We start from the raw sequence: 9,670 nt of genomic DNA on the forward strand, positions 1-9,670 counted from the left end.
CTTTAATCTTACACTTAAAAAAAAGTTCGATGAATAAAATAAATTTTTTGGAACTTTATTTTTTTCGGATTAATGGTATATGAATATAGTATTTGATTTTGCTGACTAAAAGAATGAGCTGCCAATGGTTACTGTGAGTAATCATTTTATTTAAGAGAAATATATTTTGTTTGGGTACTGGCAGATGATTTACCAGTAAAATACATAGAATAATTTACACTAGGAATGATTCTATTTAACATTCTTTCTTCTATATGATAAAATTAGTTTCAATAACAATCATGGAATGAAATAATAATAGTTGCCAGAAAAGACAATGAAAATTTACATTTATTGAGCTTAATATTTATGTATAATATATGGATATGTATATATTTATATGATAAGTTAATGAATGAATAAATACATAATATTAGAGTACATACATACATGCTGTGGGCATAAAAATGGCTCCCCCCAAATGTCCCTGGTTTAATCCCCCAAGCATATGAATATGTTACCTTTATTGCTAAAAAGGACCTTGCAGATGTGATTAAGTTAAGGACCTTAAAACTGGGAAATCTTCCTGGATTAACCACGTCAGTTCAGTTGCTCAGTAGTGTCCAACTCTTTGCGACCCCATGAATTGTAGCACGCCAGGCCTCCCTGTCCATCACCAACTCCCAGAGTTCACCCAAACTCATGTCCATGGAGTCGGTAATGACATCCAGCCATCTCATCCTCTGTCATCCCCTTCTCCTCCTGCCCCCAATCCCTCCCAGCATCAGAGTCTTTTCCAATGAATCAACTCATCACATGAGGTGGCCAAAGTATCAGAGTTTCAGCTTTAGCATCAGTCCTTCCGAAGAACACCCAGGACTGATCTCCTTTAGGATGGACTGGTTGGATTTCCTTGCAGTCAAAGGGACTCTCAAGAGTCTTCTCCAATACCACAGTTCAAAAGCATCAATTGTTCGGTGCTCAGCTTTCTTCACAGTCCAACTTTCACATCCATAGATTAACCACGTGGGTCCAATGTAACTGAAAGAGTCCATATAAGAAGGAGGCACAGGTGTCAGAGTCAGAATTAAGAAGATACCACAACAGAAGTAGTGAGAAAATGAATGTGCATATGCTACTCCACCTGGGCTGCTGAAACAAAATACCAGAGACTGAGTGCATGAAAAACAGTAGTGAACAATGACACTATAATAGTTTTGAAACTTCTGCAAATTTTTCAACAACTGGGTCAAAATTGATTTTCATGTAACTGCGTTTAATAAATGGTATAGCCATATTTCTCAATGTATCCTCATTCATAATTTTATTGCTTTTAATTTTGAAAAGTTACTTTCAAATCAACAAAGATGTATACTATAATTAGAAAGTAAGGCACAGATTCATAAAAAATTCCATTTCATGATAAATTTAGAAATTGCAATACTATCCATGTTTTTGTTTCTTTGGGATCATTTCTAACAACTTTCAAAAATCTAGGAAGTCCAAAAATTTTCCACCATAATAACTTCAAAAAGTTTATTCAGATTCATTATAGCTAAAAATAGTTTGAACTGACTCTGAGAGAATTTTGAGATATTCACTCCTGTAACATTGCATAGCATTTATATGGTAGACTAAAAATAATGATTCCACAGTCACTGTTGAAATAAAGAAAGCAAAACAAAACAAAACTAGAAAGAATCTGCCTGCAATATGGGAGACCTGGGTTTGATCTCTGAGTTGGGAAGATCCCCTGGAGAAGGGAAAGTCTACTCACTCCAGTATTCTGGCCTGGAGAATTCCATGGATGGTATAGTCCATGGGGTCACAAAGAGTTGGACAGGACTGAGTGTCTCATTTTCACTTTTAAGCTGTATAATGAGGATTCTCCAGTTTAGTTGCCAAGTGGAGTACAATGTCTATTAAAGAATAAAAAATAAATATTTGCTAATTCAAAGTTCAATAAGTAGGGTTGTTAAAACTCTATAATAAGTGTTTAGAACTCAGATGAACAAAAGATATTTTACAGGGAGGGATGTTTTTTAATTGACTTGCCAGTGTGGGGTGATAGTTGTTGCTACTGTTGTTTTAAAATTCTCTGCACAAAATGAACCTCCTTTACTGCTCACACTGGGAACAGACCATCCAAAGCTTTGCCATTATTTTGCCAAAGTATATATAATTAATTCTAACATATAAAGATGATTGAGTTATCCTAATTATAATAAGCTTAAGGAACATGTCTTTTCAAAATGTTTTAACTTATATTCATGATAAGGATTGAGTTTATTGGGATAGTTTTGTCTTGATCATGTGTTCAAATTCTAGCATACTCCCTAGTTAGATCCCATATGGTTCTTTCCCTCAAGAATTCAACAGTTTCATGCATTCATGTACCATTTATTTGGAGTTTATGATGAACAACTTTGATAAATTTTCAAGCTTAGTGAAAGTGAAAATATTAGTCACTCAGTTGTGTCTGACTCTTGGCCATACCATGGAGTATAGCCTTCCAGGATCCTCTGTCCATGGGATTCTCCATGTAAGAATACTGGAGCAGGTAGCCATTCCCTCCTTTATGGGATCTTCCCGACCCAGGGATCAAACTCAAGTCTCTTGCAAGAATCTCTGGCAGATCTTTATGATATGTTAGAAAAGAGGCTGATTATATGCTCAAAACTATCATCACGTAGTATTTTGCACACTGATATTCTGTATTTAGTTTTATCATTTGTTGTGATCTTGGACAAGTGACATGAAATTTACATTTTCTAAATTACTCTTTTTTAATTAGTAAAACTAGAGAGTTAGACTAGGAAAACCTAAGGTCTATTTAATGCTAAATATGGTGTTTCAGATAATATGCTTGACAGATTCCTAGAGTTTGATTTAAAGTGGGCAGGAAACTATTATGTGAAGCAATATGGTTTGCTGATGTCTCAGAACAAATTTTAAAAATCAAACACCTTAAACACATATGAAGAATGGAAGCAGTGATTGATAGGTTCCTATTGCTTCACAGTTTCATTTGGAAAGAACTGAAGAAAATAAATTCATTTTGTTTCTGAAAGGAGTGAGATTCCTGTATATCCATACCTTCCCCTTTGGTTTACATTATGTGGAGGAGGACAGAGATTTTGGCCTTTTAGTTGTTGTAAGCCTATACAAGTTTATTGCCTGCACTCCGTGGACTTTCAATTATTTGTTGAGCAAATGAACTCTACATCTAAAAATATGATGGTGCAGCAAGGTTTATAAACAGAGAAAACAAATAATTTTTGGAGCTAATGATCAGTGTAGCATCTTACATTATTCAATGTGATGACCTCATTGAACAAGAGTGATTCAGGGTAGTGAGAATTAAATAAGATTTGGGGAGGATATATAAGGATTTTGGAGTATGCGTGCTAAATCCTCTCAGTCAGGTCCGACTGTTTGTGACCCTGTGGACTGTAGCTCACTAGGCTCTTCTGTCCATGGAATTTTCCAGGCAAGAATACCGGAGTGGGTTGCCATGCCCTCTTCCAGGGGATCCTCCTGACCCAGGGATCAAACCCACATCTCCTGTTTGGCAGGTAGATTCTTAACCACTGAGCCACTGGGGAGGCCCTCTTTGGAGTATGGGGCCTGGGACATCTCATTTTGGTTCCTGTCCTCATCACTGTACAGGCGCCTGGGGTAACTCTAACTGTTGGAGGCCATCCTGTTAACTTGCTTCTCTTTGGAGTATAGCACAGATATTTTTCATGAATGTTAGTTACATAATAACACTCATAATTTCAAATAATTAAAATAAAGAAATTTGACTTATATTTAATATAAAACCTTAAGCTTGAGAGTTTTTTGTTTACTTGCTTGTTTGAGTTGTAAATACAATGTATCAGTGTACCAAGACTGTGTCTATCATATTGTTCTGCTTTGAGGACATGCTTGCTACAAATCAGGGGCTTCCCTGGTGGCTCAGAGGGTAAAACATCTGCCTGCAATGTGGGACACCGGGGTTCGATCCCTGGGTCCAGAAGATCCCCTGGAGAAGGAAATAACAATCCACTCCAGTATTCTTGCCTGGAGAATCCCATGGACGGAGGAACCCGGTAGGCTACAGTCCACGGCGTCACAAAGAGTCAGACACGACTGAGCGACTTCACTTTCACTTTCACTTGCTACAAATCAATCAAAGTGAGTAGAAGTTGCTCAGTCGTGTCCAACTCTTTGCGACCCCATAGACTGTCCATGGAATTCTTTAGGCCAGAATACTGGAGTGGGTAGCCTTTCCCTTCTCCAAGGGATCTTCCCAACCCAGGGATCTAAGCGAGGTCTCCCACATTGCAGGTGGATTCTTTACCAGCTGAGCCACAAGGGAAGCCCAATCAATCAAAATAGTATATAATTCTCAAAAACTCACTGGGATATTTCGGATGTGAAAGCTATTTTAAAAAGGAAAGATAATAGTTGAATCAGTTCTAGGGAAGCTCCCTGTGATAGTTTATGGGACCTATACAAAGAGCAGATTTTTTATTCCTACCCTTGACAGTGTTCACTGTAAGATATTGACTTATAAGGAAAATATAAAACAATTTAAAATAATATATATACTTTAGTTTTAATGTAACTTTTTAAATTAACAAAAATACACAACATTTGGAATTTCTATTTCTTCTCATTCTAACCTTATAGATAAATTGAGAGAACAAAACAAATTAAGCTATAAGCCTTAGGATATAGTCTTTTTTTTTTTTTCTTTTATCTACTCAGCTCAGCTGATCAAATCAACTTTTGCCCTTCTGAAAAAGCTTAGTTATTGCAAAAAAATAGTCACTGATATTTGCAAGGTCACTTGCACAAGAAACTTATAGAAATCAAGTTGGATTATATATCTATGTGGAATCATCTTTGTAGTATGTAGTTAGTGTGGTGTAATAGTGTAATATATTAGTGTTTTAAATAGAGAATTTTTAAAAATTAGAAGCTAGCACATGATAAATTTCTTTTATAAGGACCTTCTTGGAATTTTAATATAAAATTATCAGTATATATTTATACAAATTCAAAATATCTAATAATACTTTGAAATAGCAAAATTATAGACTAGGAAGAACATTTCACCATATTTTTATTTTCACTGACAAAAAATATTGAATTTAAATTTACTAAAATGTCTCTTTATTAATATATTCAATATACACTTTATTTTTAGCCTAATTCTGAATAACATAACTACACTTAAAGGAATAAATATTCAAATCAGTCACCTGCAGGTATTACGATATCCTTTTTTTCCTCTTGTTCAGATAACTTGTTTTCTTCTGTTTGACTTGATAATATTAAATTCTTAACTTAGTAAATTTTATTTTATTCATTCAAGCATAGCACAAAATTAAATGATTTTGAGTCTCCAATACATGATGAGTCTTATTAACTCATATAAATTCATCAAAGTAGTATAATCTAGAAAAAGGCATTTCACACTTTAACCCCTCAAATGCTTCTGAGGAAAAAAAAAAAATCAGGCAGTAATTTATGATTTTTTATGTCATAGCTCTGCCAAAAATATAACTTCATGAATTATTACTTAAGTCATTAATAAATGAAATGACATGCAACTCTAGTACTTGAATGAGATTCTGACATACCATAAACTTTCAACCAACATCATAACCTGAATATCTCAACTCATTAATTAACATTTCCCTTTTATATAATCTTGTTCAAGAATAGTGATGATTTTTTGATAACTTGTATTTAATTTTAAGATTTTGTTTAATTATAAGGAATAAATTTTTAAAACTAATGTTTTTAGGTGTGAAAAATAAAAGGGTATTTGAATTTTCTTTTCCCAACAAAAGTTAAGGAGATACTCTATTCAAAGCAAAGCAATGCAGGCCGTTTCTGGAAATTTAGATCGATACCAGAAATTCCTCAGGATTTTGAGTCTATACCTGCAGGAGCCATAAACTGAAATGAAAATTCTATTTTTATTAATATTGTAAATGTGATCAAAGAGGAACTCCCTTTCCCTTGCTTTTACTGTTACTCAGATTTTTAGTTACTGTCATAGAGGCATGTGTGGTTAAGTGCAGGAGGTTAAAGAGAAATACTATGTCTCTTCTGAACTGAGTATTGAGAAATATTTCAAAACTCATGCGTATTTTCCGTTTTTTCCCCCCAAAATCCATGTGTCCTTTAAGCCTTCTGGGCCTCCTGTGATTCATCTAGGGCCCTGCTGTGACCATTCATCACTCTGAGTGTGATTATTACCACCCAAAGCATGTTGTGGACTCACTGAATGACTCAGATAGAAGCTATTTAATTAGGGAAGCTCTGTTTACACAAAATACCTTAGTGGAGCAATCAACAATGATTCGAAGGTAAATGCTAAATAAGCATAAGCTGGCTTAATTAAGCTCATGGTGACATTAAATCCCTTTTATAGTTTTTCAGAATGCAGTGGTGCTATTTTAATGTGATATTTATGGTATGGTAGATTTTTGAAGTTTTGGTGTTCTTATAATAAGTTAACTGAAATTCCTTTTCATCCATTCAAATTAAAACAACAAAAACTGGATGCGGGGTGGGGGGTAAAGCAAAAAACAAATCACAGCAGTTTTCATTAAGGAATACTAAAATGTGTGTGAGAGGTTGCAGTCTTGCTTGTTAATTCAGCATAGGTTATAATCTATGAAGTTGAATGGGGAGCATTTCTACTTAATGGCATTTTCAGCTGCCTTGTCTCCCTTCTGACCACCCATACTAAAAGCCTTCTTGGCTTCTGTCTTTGGAATTTTGAGTGCATAGTGCACTTTGAGGACTAGGCAGACTCAGCAGTTGTGAGCTGGTAGGAAAGCAGCAATCTAGAGAAATCCATTAGAGCCAGTTGGTGTTATTTTGCTTTGCTGTGTTCAGTTTGATAGAAATATTGTAAAGTGTCTGTAGGGTCCCATTAAAACTGTTTCTATCTTTAAAAGTAAGCTAGTGGTACAGTTCATCCATTTATTGGTGCTTCCACCAGTAAATAACATATGGGAAATACCAGTCAACTGAAAAGGGGATGCAGGAAATACTGTTTATGTGCCTATCATCCACAATGCTAAAATTTTCTATAACCTTATGTATCCCTACTTAACTTGTGGGGTTACATCAATAGTAAGTTTAAATAGTCAATGTATAATTATTTCTGTGAACTAAATCCACATTAAATTACTCATATCATAGAAAACTACTGATATGTAATATATGCAGAACTTAATAGGCAATAAAGAGACAAAGTAAAGATGAATGCAAAGATACTGGCTTTATAAATGTCTCTTATTTTTTATATATGTCTTTAATACTAGGGTTAAATTTAAAGACAATTTTATCAGACACAAAATTGTTATATACATTATATTTCTATTAAATTTTCTATGTAAATATATTTACATTTTATTTCTATTATATTTACACAAAATTATTTGCATCTTATTTCTATTATATATTTATTTCTTTCATATGCAATTATAAATAAGATACATTCTTACTTCACAATTGGAATTTAATATTACCTTTGTAAACTATTTTCTAACGTATTTTATATTAACAAATATAAAATAGCTATAGCTCTATTAATAATTCTTAAGTTACTTTTATCTCATTATAATGTCCTTCCACATAATCAGCCTAAAGTTACAATAGGTTGTATCGTGGACTCTTTATGGTAGAAGGATATCACTTTGACATGTGAACAATGTAAAATTTCTTTCTTGTATTTTCTAATGTTAAATGCATGAGATTTCACTGCTTCTTTATTTCTTGTTATTTGACTAAGTGAGAGATTGGGATCAGTACTAAAAAGAGGCATGTTGTTTGTTTAAGGCAGATGCCCATTTTATAAAAATAGAAATCAGTATGAGAAGCATGTTTTTCCCCTGTTTTGCTCACCATCCAATTCTAGAATTCCCAATTCATCATACAATAAGTACTGTAATATTCATCATTATAGATGCATAAAATTGCTGGTCTTTAGTTCTTCAGCTTTACTAAAATGAATGAATACATTTGTCTTCATTAGTTGAACATAATGCACAAAAATTGATGCAAATTATTCATCTTTCTGCAGGTCAAACCTTCCATTAAAATGCATTCCATTTTTTCATTGCACAAGCAGCATAATTTTAATGTTGGTGAAGTGATTTTGCAAGTCTCAATCGAGATCTAATAATTTTCAGAGCCTAAATTAAACAAACAAACAAACAAAAAGCCAAAATACACCTGTATTTTCCTGGCGTATTTGCTAAAGCCTAGATTTCATGTCACTGAAAACAGATGAGTCTTTGTAATAAGCTATGCGTGCTCCACAGACATCATCAACAAACTCTGAAAGCTAGAATCTAGGAAGTTTCCAGAGGGAATTTGATGAATTGTGAGCACCAATGTGAGCAGCTTTCATTAATATTGTAAATGTTGACCACATGGTCCCTAAACAATAAATACATGGATAATTCTCATGAAAACAGTTTGTCCTGATAGATTTTATATGCAAACATTAGACCATGAATTTATTTTGTTGGTGCCTTGTGGTGATTACTCCAAGGCCGTGGATTCAAATTACATTATAGATTAGTTAGCCTGATTGACTGTGCCAGACTGTCATCCTTTGGTTAGCATGACTAAGTAAGATCAATGAATCATTGGTATTAGGGAAAAGAAAAAAAGTCAAAGCACAGAAGTAAAATGTATAAGCACTAAATTTCAAAGATGAGTACCTTGCATGTGTTGCCCTACCATATTTTCTGTAATATGTGGCCATTGTAGACATGACTTAAAACAAATCTTTGTTCCACCTAAGTGTCCCAGGAGTCACAGGTGAAGTCACTAAGACTCTCTAAGACTCAACATGGGTAGAATCATGTTTATATTATTGGATTAGATAATTTGATTTGATGATTGCACTGAATATCTGTGTTAGCTAACTGAATTCATCCAAAGAAAAATTAAGTTAACTTTTGTTATGACAAGAGGAGGGTTTGCAGTTTGGAGTGAGGTCCCACCAAAGTAAGCTGATACTCTTTCACAGAAACTAGGAGATGGCACATTAGATTCCTTATGATTGTATTTCCCCCCCCAATCCCCTCCCCCCCAAAAAAAAGACAGGTCCCAAGTCCTTGAGGAAGACATTCCTTAAAACTGAAAAGTGGCTTATTTAGCTCCTAAAAAGATTTATATACATTTTGAAGCTATAGGGAAAGAAAACTTATAAAACACAATCTTCCAAGCCGAGTGCTCTAGAAAAGGGGGAAATAAGGTCTTGCCCTTAATTTTCAACATGGAGAATTAAGGTGCTTATATTTTTAAACTGATTTGTCCTTGCACGATATGAGTTCAATTCATTTAGTTCAAATTTAGACACACACAAACATGTGTAAATTAGACATGTCAGCGATCAATGCAAAGAAATAGAAGAAAACAACAGAATGGGAAAGACTAGAGATCTCTTCAAGAAAATGAGAGATACCAAGGGAACATTTCATGCAAAGATGGGCTCGATAAAGGACAGAAATGATATGGACCTAACAGAAGCAGAAGATATTAAGATGAGGTGGCAAGAATACACAGAAGAACTGTAGAAAAAAGATCTTCATGACCAAGATAATCATGATGGTGTGATCACTCACCTAGAGCCAGACATCCTGGAATGTGAAATCAAGTGGGCCTG

At 34.2% G+C, this 9,670-nt stretch overlaps 1 protein-coding gene across 2 annotated transcripts in view; it reads left to right on the plus strand.

Annotated features, from left to right (window-relative positions):
- The window catches only part of GRIK2 (glutamate receptor, ionotropic, kainate 2), a 737,896-nt gene that overhangs the window by 699,000 nt on the left and 29,226 nt on the right, over window positions 1-9,670 (plus strand). The gene's annotated exons all lie outside the window — the stretch shown is intronic.

This window comes from Bison bison, unplaced genomic scaffold (genome assembly GCF_000754665.1).
Source record: "Bison bison bison isolate TAMUID 2011002044 unplaced genomic scaffold, Bison_UMD1.0 scf7180017864159, whole genome shotgun sequence".
Lineage (NCBI taxonomy): Eukaryota > Metazoa > Chordata > Mammalia > Artiodactyla > Bovidae > Bison > Bison bison.